The following is an 18,278-nucleotide window of genomic DNA, read 5'->3' as shown; positions in this document are numbered from 1 at the left end:
AATATTGTTACCCCACATGGGGTTTTGCAAACTGATCTTGTTACTTTAGCAATGAAGTGTATGAGATATGGAGCTTCCATAGGGTGATAGAGGTCAATATACCTGATGGCCCTTGCACGTTTCATTCTAATGCAAAGATGAGTTTTTTAAAAAAAGAAGAGAAGAAAGACTTTTGAGACAAATAGGTTGATTTTGAAATTCAGGATTCTAGAGACAGTGCCATTATATTTTACTGCATGGGAACCTCTTTCACATCATGGCAGAAAAACCACATCGCTTTCATCATGGTAGAATTACTTGACTTGCATGAAGTCAGTTGCTCTCCCATTTCTGGTATTGAGGATCTCAAACTTTTTTTATTAATATCCTGAAATTCCATAATTATGCTGTAGATTACTGTCTTCCTCCTTTTGGCAGGCTTATCTGTTATTGTCTGCAAGTTTGCCATTTCTGCTTCCTCATCTCAGAGCACCTTTCCACAGCAAACATGTCTGAGGAGGAAAAGACTACTAACAATTATATTTTGTTTCCTGAGGTTTTACTTTACCCTGTTCTTCTGCAGTATCACCCACATGGTCCAGTTATCTCAATCTAATTTCATCTTTACTTAACAATTCTTTAAATTGGGACTTGATGGTAAAGCAAACTTATGGGAAGTGAAATACTATCTTGAGAGGAATACTAACTGGTAATGTACTTAGGAAACAATCTCCTCCATCAAACGGCTGAGTCCCTGGGGTGTCATGTCTGAGATTAAATCCCTCCCACTGTGCCATGCAAGAGCAGCAGAATCACTCAGCAGCGATTGCTGCATTGCAACGTGCCTCCACGCAGCACAAACCTATTTGATGGGCACCAGTACATGCCTAAACAAAGACGTACCAGGAGGCAAGGGGCAAGAGAAAATCAATAGAGTGAGAGCAAGAGGAAGGAAAGGGGGACGAGACTGAGGTGTGAATGAAAAAGAAAGAAAATTAATGAGGAGAAAGAAAGAAAGAGTGACTGCAAGAGAAATGAAGAGTACTGAGAGAGCATTCACCTGGGATCTTTGAAAAATATGAATGAATTTCTACAACCTATGGATTAAAAGACAATTTACATGGTTTACAGTTCTCCTGACACTTTCTATTTTTCAATTAAATAATTTTTATCTTTTCTGTTAGAATTGAATAACAACAAAATTAATATTTAAAAAAAAATATTTGAACATTGGTAACCACTTTTCACTTCCATTCTCCCCAGCAGAAAAGAAACAAAATAAACAAATACATGAGTAGAACCTCCTAAATAAAATCCCTTCAATTCTATCTATTGAGCCAGCTCAATTTTCATTTTGTTTTGAACGACTTCTTTGAAACTGTGGAACGTTTAAAACAATAGGAAAATCTTTTACAAACAATTTCATGCAGCTCAAAAAAGCCTTATCTTAAATTGCCATCCCTTATTGCCTGTTTTCAGTAGATATTCTCCACTGAGCCTAGGTTTCAGTACCTGTCTGTATTATCACATGCCAGCCCACAGAGAGATCAGCTAGCATTCCTTCACGTCTTGCGCATTGAGCAGTATTGTGGAAGCACTGAAGTGACTTGAAGATCTGAAATCTCACCTCCAATAGTCATTCAAACATTTAATTTCCTAAATTCTGCTGCCATTCACTGGGACATGGCCTCCATAACCTCTTCGGAGAAGAGAACAGAAATTTATTTTTTTTTTAAAGTTACCCTTCTTTCCCTAATTAGGAATTCCAATGTATTTAATTTCCCTATGGAGATGATTTTTTTCTCTGTAGATTGCTTTTGTTGTTTCCTGTGGAAACAGGAAATTTATGTTGTGGACTTGAACTTATTTCCCTTTTGCCCTATCATTCTTTTCTTGCTCAGTTCTGCAGCAAAGCCATGACCTTGGGTCTGGGACCGTTAGCAATCAATTCCATGATGGATCTGCCTCCAAAATGTATGAGATTCAGATAATCAATCAGGATTCAGATGTTTATCTCCAGATAAAGCTGGCATTTCTCACAGGGTTTCTGTATTTCTGCCCATGATCCCTGGGGAACGCAAGTCATGCAAAAATACAATGGAAAGAAATAACATAAACTAAGCAACGAAGGGAAAATGTGACTGAACTGCAGGGACCCCTGGAGCCTAGTGTCCAGCACACCACAACCCTGCTGTCTCAGCTGAACTGGCAGAGGCACAGCTCGGCACCGCGGAACAGCCACAGCTCTCTGTGAAGTCGTGTCCCGGGGATTTGGGTTGACTTGGTATCTTTTTTCCCCCACTCCTGGTTGTATTACTAAGTGCTGCCTCTGCATCTCCTCTCCTTAACCGCAACGCTCCTCCCTCAGACCTTTGCAGTGGCTCTGCATTAGGGAGAAGCAGGATCTGATCTGTAACCTTTGGATCTGGGACAGGCAGGGGTTCATTCCCTTTTCATTTTTTCCTTGCTGCCTAGTGCAACACCTGGTTACCCTTCGGCCTCTCTGGTCTTCTCATCTTGTTCTCCACCCCTCTGCTGTTCAGATCAGTCTTCTAGCTATCATTTTCCTCAGGACACACTATGTTGTTTTTCTCATCCTCTGGTCTAACAGTTACTTCCTTTGCAGTGCTCAGCTCCCATTTCTCTGAGCACTTTGAAATGCAGAAAGACAAAAAAGATTCATGCAGTCTCCTATAAACCTCCTAATGGGACTAGCAGGAAGCGATGCTGTAATGACACACAATGGTGCTGCCCTCCCACTCCAGATAAATGTTGTGTGAGGCTGATCAGTGGCTCTACTGGACAATTTACAGAAAAAGTCCTAACCTTCATCAGCATTTCTCTGAAGTTTGTAAGAAACTAATACATCAGTACAGACTGATAAAATCACCTGTTTTTCTCCCTATTTGAGAATTACCAGTAGGGTGCAGTATCCTTTTTATAATATCCTTTATGTAAGAGAAGTAATGGAAATTATTTGGGATGAGAAGTGCAGGAGACTCATGAGTGGAGAATCAGGAGATGTCACGCGTTAGGAGTGAGGTGTTCTGCCGATCTGTGTGTTTGATTATGAAATGAATCAGATCCATCGGAGCAGGAATTGTTTTTAATAAGTATAAAGAGTGGTGTATTGTGAGGGTAGTTTGAAGGGACAACCTTACAACAGCAGAGGAGCAGCAGTATATTTTTAACAATGCAAAAGTATCCAGTACTAGAGCAATAACAGGGCTGAGTGGAACAGAAGATGGTAATTATACCTGATTAATGCATATATAATGAACGATTATGTTACCTATAGAATATATGTGTATGTTCAATTATTTCATCATAAGCAAATTACACCAACAAAGTCACACTGCACACAGTAGCAGTGAGACACCCCCCCATATAGAATCAGGATGGGAGAAAAGATTTTCCCTTGCTGAAGTTTTTGATTCTCAGTAGCTCCCAGAGTTTGAGGCTGAACAAAGCCTCAATAACGCCACACTGATTTGCAGATGTCACGTACCCCAGTCATATATGCCTTGTGATAGTCTTTGAGGAGTCTATGGCTCAAAGGCGCATTTCACAGCTCCTTGCTCTCAGTCACTCACACTATAAGCCTGTGACTTCAAAGAGACATCTGAAAGGAAATGTTTAGAGGAAAAAAAGAAAAAATAAAACAAGAAAGATTGTCTGCTTGTCCCTCTTTTTTCTGCTCATGATATAACAGGCTTAAGATACTTTGGTATAACTGCTTCTCAGTGGGCTATTTTTTCCTTCTTACTTTACAAAGACCACAAAATAAAATTGGCAGTGAGGAAGAAAAACGGCTGTGTGATCCCAATCCAGATGTTGTCATTTTAGAGTGGGCTTGCCAAAGAGCAGGCAAGCAACTTTCCATCTCTAAGCAGGCTCCTTGGGTTGAGCTGGAATGATGTCCAAGATAGACTCTCAGATTTTTTCATATCAAGACTTTGCATACACGTATGCATATGCATATGCATATGCAAATCATATACTGCTTCCTGCTGCAGATTCAGTCATAAAATAAGTAAGAAAAGTCTCTGGGGGTTGGTGGTACCCTTCCAGGCTATAGGCAACATCACTGAAATGATGTTTTCTCTTGTTTTTGAGTGCAAATGAAGTTCAGTTCTAAATTCAGTCCATTCTAAGGTTTCGAACATATTATCTATAACATCAGTGTCCTCCACATAAATGAGGTTCTGGATGGTCATAAAGTGTCTGAACTGTATCTTTTTTGGGGGGGAGTATGTGTGTGTGTATAAAACTTCATGTAAAGTAGGATTAAATTCTTTTTTACATTTTAAATGAGTTAATTTGGGATCTTTCTGTTTTAGTCTGTGATATGAAATGCAATCACATTGAATGATGATGCACTGAATGACACCGAATGGTTAAAATGCAGACACTCTTGTTTGTAGAAAGACATAATGGAGGGATTTACAGTCAGGTTAATGTTCAACATCTTAAGCTTTTTAATGTTATGGTTGGAAAATGCCCTTTAAATTTAATTATCAGCTTCTTTACATTTACTACTTTGTAAATGAGCTTTTAAAAATGTCAGTCATCTCTCTTTACCGAGATCTATAATAATTTTGTATCCACTCATAATGACGCTGGTCATCCTAAACAAATGCCACTCAACCTGCTATGCCACTGACAGCATCCTTTATTCTCTTCCTAACTGTCTGAATTTTACATATCTTGGACCATGTATTTCAAGGGATAGTATGGTTCCCCTTTACCCCACATCATATTAGAAACATTTCCAATCTTAATAGATTGTGGTTTTGCATCTAAATGAAGAGCCTTTTAGTAACCTAGGTAGGAAAATCTCAGTAACTAACTGGGGATGGGTGGCATTGCTCTGAGAAAATAATTATTCCAGAAAAAGGTCTAAATTATTAATATTTAGTCAAATGGAAAATAAATCTGAGGAACTAACAGTATGGAGTCTAGATAAGATACAAACTATGTCAGTACATTATCTATACTTTCATATCAATTTCTCAAATGTCTGGAAGAGCAGGCAAAAATTTTGATTTTTTTTGTATGATGGATATTGTGGGGGGTCTGCTGTTTTTGAAAACAGCTGCCATTCTGACTGTCAGGTGCAACAGAAAGTTGAAACCGGCATTGGTGTAACTACATGATAAGGATGGGCCCTGCAGGAATAGATGGCAACGTAATGTTTGTCAACACAGAGTCCAATGGTATCCAACACACTACCTCATAATATCAGCTAATACCACTGTCATCAGCTAGGTGGTCAATGGAGAATGACAGCACAATTAAGTCAAAAAATAACTGGTTATCTTCCCACTTCTTAGAATCATAGAATCATAGAATCATTTAGGTTGGAAAAGACCCTTGGGATCATCGAGTCCAACCATCAGCTCCACTCTACAAAGTTCTCCTTTACACCCTATCCCTTAACACCACATCTAAACGAGCCTTAAACACATTCAGGGATGGTGACTCCACCACCTCCCTGGGCAGCCTATTCCAGTGTCTGACCACTCTTTCCGTGAAGAATTTTTTCCTAATGTCCAGCCTAAACCTACCCTGCTGCAGCTTGAACCCATTCCCTCATGTTCTATCACTAATTACCTGTGAGAAGAGACCAGCACCAACCTCTCTACAACGTCCTTTCAAGTAGTTATAGAGAGTGATGAGGTCTCCCCTCAGCCTCCTCTTCCTCAAACTAAACAGTCCCAGCTCCTTCAATCGCTCCTCATAAGATTTATTCTCCAGGCCCTTCACCAGCTTCGTTGCCCTCCTCTGCACTCGCTCCAGCACCTCGATATCTCTCTCATATTGAGGTGCCCAGAACTGGACACAATACTCAAGGTGTGGCCTCACCAGTGCTGAGTATTCCTGCATACAGGAATAAGAGGCTACATGGGGATCTGGGAACTCTCTTCTGAGAAGAAAGGAAAGCAAAGAGTGGTATCATCACTGCTTCATTTCTGTCAACAATCTTGCTTATGCTTCTAAGGTCTGACACAAGGGGTGTCTCAGTTGTCCTCGCAGGCTGGAAACAGGTGAGGGACAAAAAATGTAAGGGATGTGGAGAAATACAGAATTCATTACTTACATCTTACACAGAAGAGTATTTATTCTTTCTTTCATTGTCTGCAAGGTAGGTATTGCAAATGCATAATCCATTTAGATCAAAGATAGCGCATTTGAATTATATCACCTGTGCAAAGAAGATCAAGCATCCAAGAGATGGTATTCACAAATGACACAATTATATCTGGTAATAAGACAAATGTCTTTTCTAGCTACTCCTGCTGGGTCTTATGATTTACGTAATTCATACCCCATACTTCTGCACAACCTGTTTATAACCCAACCTAGTAACACAGTTCATAACTATTTTCAACTGCAGATATGGCAGAAAGATTAAGAGAACTGAACTCTTACACTTTTTCTGGGAGAATCTCTTCTTGCTGCCTTGTAGTCTTCACAGGTGGAGGGGGGTTGTTGCTTTACATCAATGGACTGGTTTAGCGCTCCAGATAGTGAGAAACTGATGCAGTTTACCTTGAACTAAGGAGAGCAAATATGCCTTAAACTCCCATGTAAATACACATGGACTTCAAACACAAATAGAAATTTGAATTTCAGGCATTCTGTCAAATTTGTCATGAACCTGATGCACTTAGCTTGAGAAATCTTCTGTTCTTTCATTACTGGAAAACAGGGTGTTGTTTGAGAACAAGTAAATAATGATCCAGTGTATTCTGATCCAAAGAGTGTAATATTCGGCTGACAATAAAAACAATGTAGTAAAAAGAGGAAAAGCTCACAGGTTTCGTAGTTTTTCTTTTGCAATCTTGTGATGCACATTGTGCTTCTGTGGTCAAAAAGTGGTTCGATCTACCTGTGTTTGTTACAGTCAGTATAAAAATAAAGCTTATGTAGTAAATTCAGAGGGGTGAGCCAAAAGCTTTGGTTTTCCAAGGCTCTATACAGGAAGTGACAAAAGGTATTTGAGATTTCTCTCTTTTTGAAAAAGGAAGCTCATAAAGTTCTTTTGAGATTTACAAGCAAACTGACCAATGTAGTAGTATTAACGATGGGAAATGCCAAGAAGTTTAGTGTTTCACTTTAGATAAAAAGTTGATAGTTAGGATGCTCATATATAACTTTCTTAAGCCTTTAAACTCAAGAATGCTCATAAGAATGTGGCATTTCTTGTTCCCAGACAGCCTAGACACATCGGGGCTTCCTCTCTTTCATCGCCTTGGAGCCCAGGAAAGGGACAGTGGAAAGTCTCCTGGGAGAAAAGCTAAATGAAAGGTGTCTTCAGCCTCAAAAGAACAGCTTGGGTAAGAGCTTGCCATGAATAAGGTATGTTTGTCTCTCCCTACCCAGGCAGGTTAAAACCAGTGTGGAGGTTTAAGAAATGTTTTGAATTCTTGTGAGTTTTTTTTTCTAAATGCTTTTGTCAGCTATGGAAGAGTCAGCCCACATGATTTTGCCTCGCCAGCCTGAGTGGTTAACAGTGTTCTGACTCTGATGGGACTGTTTCCTTCACAGTGAGAAACTGGTGACACAAGGCAACTGCTTGCTAGGGAAAGTGCTTATGCGCCTCAGAAACCCTCTCCTTGATTTCCATGAAAAACATGTTGAAGCAACATCCATCTCCCCCTGCCTCCAAGCCCAGGCGCAGACTCTCACCACCAGCTCAGTCCTTGAGACCGCAACTAGGCAAGAGCCTCACATCATGTATTTTCTCCCTGTGCACTCTGCAGCTGGGAGCTTTGGGGAAGGGCCTCGCTAATCAAATAGGCTGCTGTGCCCCATCCATTGAGCTTAAAACATTGTGTCTCATACCTCTTGGCATTAACATGGTTTGTTGTTGTCTTTGGGACAATGGGCATCTGCTGGCCAATGGCTTTCCTTTGTACCTGTTAGCTCCTGATACCTTAATCTGAAGCAAGCATGGTATGGTGGGCCACTGTACAGTTTCACTGAATTTATAAGTAAGTTTCAGCTGGGTTTGCTTCTGGAGCAGCTGTGCAGTACCCAGCACAGCAGGGTCCTTACCTTGTCTGAAGCCTTGTGCTTTAACCAAGGTATCAATTAGGGAATAACTGTGTTCATAGCAGACAAACTATAAAAGCACAGCAAAGGTATATGGAGAGATCTTCTGGTCTCCAAAAGAGCTGCAAATGTATTCCTCAAAGTAAGTTTAATTACAGTTCTTAAAAGCATCCATGACTTGTCTATTGAGTACTTTTGGCAGATTAGATGACTTTTTTATTTGCAGAGTTTCATTTAGATTATTACTAATATTTGGTAACAGTTACTCTCCAAGATTTCCCTCACTTCTTATTTTCACTGTAGCAAACATACCAGCTAGGCAGAAGAGTGAATTTTCAACGGTACCAGTGAGGAGCTTTCAGCATAACCCCAATTTGCACAGCTAGCTAAGCAGCACAACCTGTCTCCTGCTACTTTGAGAATAGTCAGAAGACACCTGCGTGTTTTTTTCTCTCACAAGACACATGCAGGAAGTCTGTTAGTAAAAAGCAAATGCATCCCAGTGTCAGATATCTCTGGCATATGCTTTTTCACATAGTGGGAAGGTTCTCTTGTGCATTTTGTACCTGATCCTAGTCAGCTCAGCTGACACCATCCTAATTCAGTATTGAGTGTTTCCTCGCTTTTAAGAGAGGGAGTTGAGTGATTTCCTTCCTTCCTTCCTTCCTTCCTTCCTTCCTTCCTTCCTTCCTTCCTTCCTTCCTTCCTTCCTTCCTTCCTTCCTTCCTTCCTTCCTTCCTTCCTCTTACAGCCTGGATGCTGATGCTTTATTCCTATTGTGTAGTCTTGGTTATCTCCTTTTGCTCTCCAATTTTTATTCAAGGAGGTGTTATATGACCAACACTGACAGCAGCTACTCCAGAAAATACAAAAGGTGATTAGGGCTAATCACTATTGAAGTAATTATTTTTCCTGCTTACTTAAAAGGAACCTGTTGTGCAGCAGATAGATAGAAAATCAAAATCCCACAATGCCTGCAAAGTATAATCTCCCTTTCTCTGTGTATGTATGTATGGAATGCATATTTATATTGTATTGTAGTTTTGTTATTTCCTATCCTTTTTGTCCTTTACTGATATATTTCTCGATATAGTTGATCCGTATTGCATTTGTTCCTGTTTATCTGTCTTCTTGTCATGGTGTACACAAGGATTTTGGACAGAACTGTGAATATTAGACAAAGGACAGTAAATCCAATATAATCCAAATTATACGGGCTAATCAACAATAACCGATGTTTCTGTCAGAAAGCACACACCCATTGAACGTGCAGTGTCTCTGATGTCTCTTCCTCTATATTGTTTGGTTTTGAGATTCACAGAATTAATCTGAGCTCCCTCTGTAACTAACAGAGCTATCTATTCATAACAAAAATGCACAGATAATATTTGCTTGTGTTAGATTCACTTCATCTGCTCTGCAAACATGCTACTTTTATGCAGGCTTATATTCTTAAGAATGAATTAAATATCAGGGTGCTCATGAGAACAGCAGCCATTGGGAGGATACTACAGAATTTTCATGAAGTGAGTTGCAAATTTCCACACATCAGCACTGACAGAGAAAGCCTGACTCAGAGAGTGCTGAGAGCAGGGGTCTAATGTATAGGCTACATTACTCATCCAAACTCCAATTTCAGAGTCTGAAATCCCATGGTAAATTGCTCTGACAAAAATCAATAGGTCAAAAGCCCTGTGTACGCCAGTGGCAAAACTGCTGTTGCTTTTGGTAGGTTTAGGGCTTTTCTGCAAAAAAAGAAAATAAAAAAAACCAGGATTGGTGTCTAGGGACTAGTCCCAGTTCATTGTTTTATTGGATCCAGAGTTATATTCTTGTGTTCCCTGCTGTAAACTGTCCTGGAATCACGCTTGCTATTCATCACTTAGGAGAAAAGTCTGTCTCCAGTACCCCGTTGTAACATTCAGCGTCCAACCAAGAGTTTCTGTCTTTAAAAAGGACAACACTTCCCTTTTCTCCCCTTAGCACAGGGTTATGCAAAACGCCCTGGGGTTGTGACTGTTGCCAGGCAGTTGGCACACATAACTTACTGCAAAACAAATATGCAAAGTATAACATTGTATTCCGGATTGGAGCCTAATGGACTTCTGAGTATCCCAGAGCTATAGATGCAGTCTGCTTTGCAGACTTTTTTCCGGGTGTGTTTACTGGACAGCACTTCCCCACTTTTAAACACCTGCTGCAGTTCACCCGACACATTCTGTTTATGGCCAAATAGATCTCTATGTATATAACCATTTTGTGTTCATAAAGTAACATGGAATCCCTAAATGATAAAAGCACTGTAAATGACAAAGGCTAGCAAAAGCATCATAACAAAGATCATAGTATTATGAATAGACATGATAAGCAGCAGAACGACTAAGGAATAAAATCTCATCTTTGCCATTCACCTATTGTGTGAAAGAGATGCAGATAACAGACATGCCTCTATAAACTTGAAATTAAAATTGTGGAAATAGCTGCAGGGAGAAGAGCTCCTGAGACGGGGTGGGATGCAGTGGGATGGAGGAGGTCCTGGCAAAAAAGAGGTCATCATACTGCAAACAAAAGTTGGAAAGAAATTATGTGACTGTCACGGGCAAGTGTTTCTTCGAATAAAACAAAAGACATCTAAATAATCACATTTTTTTACTCAGGTCTTGTCATTGAGCAAATAAGACAAAAGAACTAGTAAATATCAGCAAAACAAATTGAACTCCCTCACACTCACCCTCCCGTCTCCTAAAAAAACTCCACAATGTTCCCTGTAGTAGAAACATTAGTACTAGATTCATCCTTTCTTCAGCTCTTTTATGCCAGTCCTGTGGTGTAAGGTAATGGAAAAGCTTCCAGGCAACTGAAAATTTTCCCCCTGCTGGAAAATCTCTGGGTGGCTTAGACTCAACATTTAAAAACACTTAAAAACGTGAATAACTTCAAGATACCACAGGTGGCCACATCTAATGGTTTAACACAAAGGGCACTAATTAAAGTCCTCTCTTTGTAAAAGGAAAGGCAAAAGGCAATGCTATATATATGTTTCCCTCTCAAAGAAAATCAATGGAGACTACAGCAAATTTCTAAGAGAACAGCTGAATGGAAGATTGGTTCTTTCAGTTCAGTTGCTGAACGCATACAGAGTGGCAGAAGTAATGCAGCATTCCCGGGGCAACTGGGCTCTGGCTGCAAAACTGGGTGTAAGAATCACCGCTGGGACAAATGTAGTGTTTCCTCCTTCAACTCACATTCCGTTCTGCTGTGTTACCACTGTGGTGGTGGTGGCTGTCACCCAGTGGGCAGTGTGGCTTTGAGTACCTCCTCATTTCACATCAGCCATGAGACAAAAGGTATGTCCAGAGGGGGCTGTGTCCAGCAGACCAGAAATATCTGTAATCTAGAAAAGTCTTATAACAGAAATGTTTTTGTCTGATGAATCTTTGAAAGCAGTCTAAGAGCAAACCATAGGTCTAAGATCAATGACAGAGGGTATGCTATTTGATAACCTGAAGTACATGACCTGTGAGGGGAGGTTGGGGGAAACAAGCTTGCTTAGCCTGAAGGAGTGATGGCTTTGGGGTTACCTGATAGCAGCCTGTCAATACCTACAGGGGAGCTAGTGAGAAGATGAAGCCAGTCTTTTTACAGTGGTATCGGGTAGGAGGATGAGACAAAACAGGCATAAGATTTTGGTGGATTTAAGGAAAAATTATTTCACCACGAGGACAGCAAAGCAGTGGACCAGGTTGCCCAGAGATCTTGTACAGACTCCATGCTTGGAGTTTTTCAAGACATAACAGATAAAACCCTGAGCAACCTGGTCTGAGCTCGACACTGACCCTGCTTTGAGCACAACATTGGAGTAGAGACCTCCTGAGACTCCTCTACATTAAATATTCTGTGCTTCTGTGGTTATATGATTCTGGCATATGCCATGAAATTCTCAGGTACTGTGGAGCAGAGAAGCAAGAACACATATCTCTTTGTTTAATACAGAGTCAGAGATTACGAAAGCAGCCCATAGGATGGTGCAGAAAGCAGTCTGGAAGTCTGGCAAAAGCAGGCTAGAGAGAAAAAGGAATCAGCATAATGCAGATCCTTGGCTTCTTACTCAGAGGTGACACATACAGAGGTGACACACAAGTCAAAGCTCCTGCAGCATCTGGTCTGCACTAGAATTAATTGCCCTAGTGTTTGCCCAGGGGGAGTTACCAGCCTGTAGCCCACAATGTGGGATGTCTGCTGCTTCCCAGGAGCTTAAGCTAAGAGGTTGCCCTAGAGAATCAGAAAGAGATTCCCCCTGCCTGGATTTCCACAGCTCTGACCTATTGCTGATCACCGGTTACCCTTTGGAATTGGTCTGAAAGAAAGAGACCACAAGGGTAGATGGAAGGACCCATAGCAGCAGCTTAGGGAGCACAGATCATCAGACCCTTCCAATTCTGCCCTACTTCCAGAGTTTTCCTGGTGCAAAGCACAGTATGAGCAGGACGTATATTATAGGAGCAAAGCTGTATGCTGCTGGAACTCAACCACAAAAGTGACTGCTTTGGTACATACCTCGGCTCATATCAAAGCAAAAGGCCTTTAAGCACAGGTGAATCAGGCCCCATGTTTGCCCTTAACCCTGCTGAAATGAAGCAAATAAGAAGATCCCAAGCTCTGTGCTGTCTTCCAAACAAATGCTATTTTATGCATAAGCTAGAGAAATTACTGTTTTAGCAGGCCCTATCAGATCCACAGAATACTAGTGAACAGGATCACGAAGAGGTAAGCCTTTCCGTCTCTATTACATGATGTCTATCTTTTCCCATCCCTTCAAATTGGTTTCACTAGCAACAGTGACAGCTGTCCATCTCTGGTCCCAAGCATGCAGGCCTTGAAGGATCAGCTGTTTCCTCTGTGAGTATAATAGCCTTGACATGAACGCAGTCTGCAATGACGATCTGGCTTGGATTTGTTTTCCAATGTAAAGGCTCAGCACAGGAAGCATCAAGATTAACCACATACAGTTCAACCACAAAGGCTTGCAGGAAAGTAGCCAGGCTTATTGTATTATTATTTCAGCTGTTAACATGGTGGTTCTGATTGTCATCCATCATTGAAGATGGTGAGGCTGCACTGATTCACTCCATTTGAAGAATAGTCCAAAAATGATACTGATATTCAGTGAATAGTTACCTCCATAACTAGTCCAGCTCTGTTGGCAACCCAGCCACATCAGCATTGTCATTTTTTGGCTGACCTAATAGCATGAGAAATGTACTTTGCAAAATACTTGAGTATGAAAGAACTGTGAGCGTGTGTCAGGGCACAACTATCACACTAGATGTGATGATGATATTGCACTTGGTGGCACATGGCTTTAAAAGAACAAGGGTTGTGCAGTAAAAGCAATGGCATAGATTGAACTTTTCTGGAATCAGCTCTGTCCCTGAAAAATGTGGGCACAACGCATCACCCTGGACATCAAAGGCACCTCAGGCACCCAAATCCTATTGTTTATGGCAATCTGTTTCTCCATTTCAGTCTTCTGTCTGTGCATGTTATTGTTCTCCTGCTCCAAGTTTATCTTGCAGCTAAGACCTGAAAGATCTACAGGGCATGAGTGATCTCTCACTCTCATTTGAGCAATGCCAACCACAATAGGTCTTCAGGTCACTAGAGCTGGTATACAACTACTCAGCACGACACAGTTCAAGTTACAGGAGGGAGCTGGAGGTTTGTTCATCTTTTCATTACTTGCGTGTTTGTTTTCAGGCAGGACATCCAGTGAAATGGGCAAAGAATGAGTTTATTTTTAGCTCTGTGCTTCCCCATAGTTACACAGACCCTGCACTTGCTGGGAACTGGTGGGTTTTTTGGCCACATTGCTGATGGCAGGTATTTCCATCTACACACAGAGAGCTTTTGCTAAGGGAGGGCTAGAACAATACTAAAAGATAAAGGAGAAAGCAGGGTCTGAGAGAGGAGGAAGATAAGAGGATTCATTTAATGCAGTGGAGCTGAGGTAAAACCCGGATCAAAGCCTTGAAATGATACGATGAGGTTGGTGTGAGCCTGGCAGAACTGTCCCAAGTAAGACTGCTAAATAATAACTGAATCATGCTTATCATTCCCCTTCTCTTTCATCTTTATGTGCTGAAGGTAAGCAAGACCTTATTCCATATTGCTATGTTCAATGAAACAGTAAATAAGCAAGTATTGAGCTCCAGCTGCAGTAACAAGAACTGGCAAAAGCCTGACAGGTTTGCAGTATTTTCCCTAAAAACAGCAAGAAAAAAACCAAGAACCCTACCACCCCCAACTGCCATTATTTTCCTTATATATTAAACTACTCTGGAAACAGACAATCTCTTCAATCCTTATATATTATTGCCTTACCTGCCTTGAAATGGGAGCCATTGGCACTTTGATAAATGGACTGCAAAGTTGCTGATATTCACTGTAGTTTCTTTAACACTCCTGTATTCTCAGCCAATATCCAGCTTTGTAATGTCTGCAGCAATTTAATTCCCAGTGAATCACTGCAAGGGGAATTCAGCCTCCTGCAGAGAGGGTCATTGGAGGGTGGTGTCTCTTTTCTCCCTCGTTACATCAATATTAAGCCAGTGCCACAAAGTGTTTCATCAATTCACTGGAATATGGAGTCCCAGCAAGTCCTAGTTTTAAAGATGAACTTCCATTATGTCCCAGAGCCAGATTCTATCATCTCTTAGCTTTTCTGTGTGTTTAGGTGTCTAGCATGCTTAGGCATTTTTGTAAGCCCCATTAAATGACTATATACATCTTTAGATACATGAATAACTCAATAATACCTAGTCCTAAACCTGAAAATAATCTTAGTGCTGTCAGCCGGACTGCTTGTGAGCTGAGTCTCATTTCAGACTGCCCCACAGGGTCTGTACAGTATCTGTAAAAGCCCAAGATCGAAATGTTCTGGGACATTTTCATCAAGTCAAAAAGTGCTGGGGAATATCAGAAAGAAGATTCTAGGGGGAAAAAACCACAGACTTAGAAATATCCTCCTTTGTCTAATTGGGTTGTAAGTGAGGAATTATATCACATAACTGTGTTGTTAGTTTAAGCTACTTTTTAGTGTTTTAATTAATCTTTAAACTGTGGATCTAGTGCCTGATATTAACATCCAGCTTTCTCTGAATACTGCAAAGAGATTGCTTCTGTGTATTCGCAGAAGTAGGCTATCAAGGTTTCATTTTGAGGAGTCATTTGAATATTATTGTAATGACAAAGGCTCGCAAACCCAGAGAAGATTTTTGCCCTGATGACAGCACATCTCAGGCGCTGTTTTCGGAGGTCAGCTCATGACTCATCCAGAAGACAATTTACCTCATTATTTTATGCAGGTCTTTCCAATACAGTTTTCATGACTGCTCCATAAAATAGCTTTAATGAAAACAAGGATTTAATTTTTTTCCTGTTATTGCATATTCACAGGTAATTCTGTATGGTATACAGGTGTAAAAAACCACAGATTCTTCTTAAAGCCTTTCCATTGCACTTTCAGCCCTTGTCAAAATTGCTAACATGCTTTTAGCTTAATCTTACATTTCACTAAAGAGTTTTGGAATTGGCTGAAATGTTCACATGAAGAGGAAAAAAGAAAAGTACTGAGGTAATGGGTGGATATTGTACAAATGTTCCCGTGTTGAATTTTACAGTTAACATTATAATGTCACATTACAGCTAAGACATTATAATATGTCACTATTTCGGTTCTAAGGAAAGGTAAAGATTGTTGCTTCCAGAAAAGCTGCATCCTTCCAAAAGTGGAAAGCAACCCTGAAAGGTGGTCTCTCTCATCAGCCACAATGTGAGTGAGTCATGTCATACACTCCCCTGCATCAGAGGGGACTTACAGGCTTAACCCCTCTGAAAATCACTGTTGCTATTTGCTACAGTGTCTTGGGTTTATCAGATCTCATTTATTTTGAGGACAGCTACTGTAGAAAAAGTGACACAGTACAGTTTTCATTGGTGGCTTTCCTACAGCATCGTGTGCTCATCTTTCCTGTTTTGCCTCTGTACTTTTATCACTGAATTGTTTGCTCATAAATCGTATTCGGTTGTGGTCTGGCATATGGAACCTATTTCTTACCCATATTTGGGTGAAGTATTTCTGCATTGACTTCCTGACAAAATTCTGCTGCTGTGGATAGTGCGTATGTCAAACAGCAGTTGGTGATCAGAGAGGGCCGTGAAAGATGGAGCCAATAACATGATGGAAGGAATATAAGGAATGATTGTGCCTCCACAGGGCGGAGAGAATTTGGGATGATTCATTGCCACATGTGAAACTGCAGCAAGAAGCTTGAACTGTTCAGAGGAGGGAAGCACAGGGATGGTAAAGAGTTAAAGAGCAGTAATCTTGTGATGAAGTTGAAAGAAATGATAGGGGATATGCTCGACAGTAGAAAGAAAAACGTAGGAATAGAGTAGAATACAGAGAGAAAAAAAGAAGAAAATAATAAACAAACCAGGAGGCCAAGGAAAGGTAAACCAGATCTGAAAGCTGTGTTATCTTGTTATACACAGCAAGAAGGAAGCAGGAAGGAAAATTCAGAGTGAGACACAACTATAAACTAGATTTTTAAACTAGGCTCATGGCTAGCTTGTACAGCAGGCAGGGTATGCTCTTATTTCTGATTACAGGAAGGGTGATACATGATAGTCACAGAGATGAACAGATTCTTAATCCCTCCTTTCAAAAAAAATGGAAAAAAAAATCCTGAACCCTTACCTTGTGTTATTATTATTATTAAGATTGCTTTGTCTACGTATGGCCTGATATCTTTCAGTCAGGCCATATGTAGACAGACACAGGGATATTATTGTATGCAGGGTTCCTATAAGTTTATGCTGAGGACCAGAGAAACCCTGGGAGATAAAAACCTAAGTGTGTAGGAACTGGTGTTGGGAGAGAACCTGGTATTTCTGCAACAAAACTCTAGCTCTATACCTAGTATGATGCTTGCAAGATCTAAATTTTCATCATTACTCCTTCACATTTTCTGTCCTTTAGAAAAGATATTGGAAAGCATAATGCACAACACAGAAGGAGAAGATCAGAAATATCTCAAGGAATGTCTGCTTTTCTTGATCGATTAGAATATGTTTTGACAGCACTGGTTTGGTAGTTTTTGGCGTGGATACTAGCTAGACTGTGTCATCTTAACCACCTCTCTTTTGCTTTAAAAGATCTATCAGTGAATTCAGTTACAGAACTCCCCTGAATGTTTATACATTCTGACTCATTAATTCATCCATTTCCATAACTGGTCCTCTGATGCCATTTGAAATAAAACTGCTGAAAATATTCCAAACACATTTGCTTCCCTAAAGATTGTTTGATGCACACCAGAGTGTGTTCCATCGTTTGTATCCACTAACCTGTGCACCATGTCTCTCTGTTCTGTCGTTTGCCATCACCCCTGGAGATTAGCAAAGATAAGTTGTTTAGGTTTTGATGACTCCACAGGGCTGCTTTCAAAGTGGCATTTTTTTTTCATGGTCATTTTTTCTACTGAGAGAAAATATCTTTCCTCCTGCAAAAACCTGTGAAACACATTCTGCCTGGTATTTGCTTTCCTGTTAGTCTTTACTTCTAATTTTGTAGACATTCAGGAACAGAAAGTGACAGTTCTGAGACACGAAGGGCCGTGGTGCTTAGAAGGTGTTTAAGAAATGTCTTGTCAATGGTTAGTGTTGTTTGGTTTCACAGCAGGTCCCCTACATTTGGCTGCTCCTTCTGCAAACATTTGTACAAACTTTCTGAAGAGCTCTCCAAGTCCAGAAAAAAACTCTTACCATCAAGTGCTCCAGTCTGTCACTTGTAACTGCTCAATGCTGCGTCCCCACTTTCAGTCCTCCACCATTAGTAGTGCCCCAGTGAGCTAACATAGCTTTTGCAAAATGATACTTTTGTCCCAAATTTTTTGAGCTCTCAGATCATGCCAGCTGTATTCAAGCACTTTCCACATGTTACTGAAACAAATAAACTGAGGCACCAGGTATCTGAAGGAACCTTTAAGACCTGTAACCCTTCAGTTATCTGCAAGCCCACGCAGCAGCATGCAGCAGCGCAGGTGGTGGTCTCTGGTCACTGACCAACTCCCTTAGATCTTTGTCACATCAGGTGACAAACGCCTAGCAGAAAACTACTTGATTATTTCCTTGTCCCCCCTCTTCTGGCCTTTCAGGTATTGTGTGAGCAGGGGCTTTAC

At 40.7% G+C, this 18,278-nt stretch overlaps 1 protein-coding gene across 3 annotated transcripts in view; it reads right to left on the bottom strand.

The window, feature by feature from the left end:
* Window positions 1-18,278, bottom strand: part of CHRM2 (cholinergic receptor muscarinic 2) — a 107,786-nt gene that overhangs the window by 19,528 nt on the left and 69,980 nt on the right. The window contains exon 2 of one of the 3 annotated variants that reach the window (XM_063319661.1): window positions 6,412-6,537. The exons of the other annotated variants lie outside the window; for them this stretch is intronic. The gene's annotated coding sequence lies outside the window, so the exon portion shown is untranslated. The remainder of the gene's footprint in view (window positions 1-6,411; window positions 6,538-18,278) is intronic. 3 annotated transcript variants of the gene reach the window in all.

This window comes from Chroicocephalus ridibundus, chromosome 1 (genome assembly GCF_963924245.1).
Source record: "Chroicocephalus ridibundus chromosome 1, bChrRid1.1, whole genome shotgun sequence".
Taxonomy (NCBI): domain Eukaryota; kingdom Metazoa; phylum Chordata; class Aves; order Charadriiformes; family Laridae; genus Chroicocephalus; species Chroicocephalus ridibundus.
Note: the sequence above shows the minus strand (reverse complement) of the source record. Positions and strands in the feature narration are given on the sequence as shown.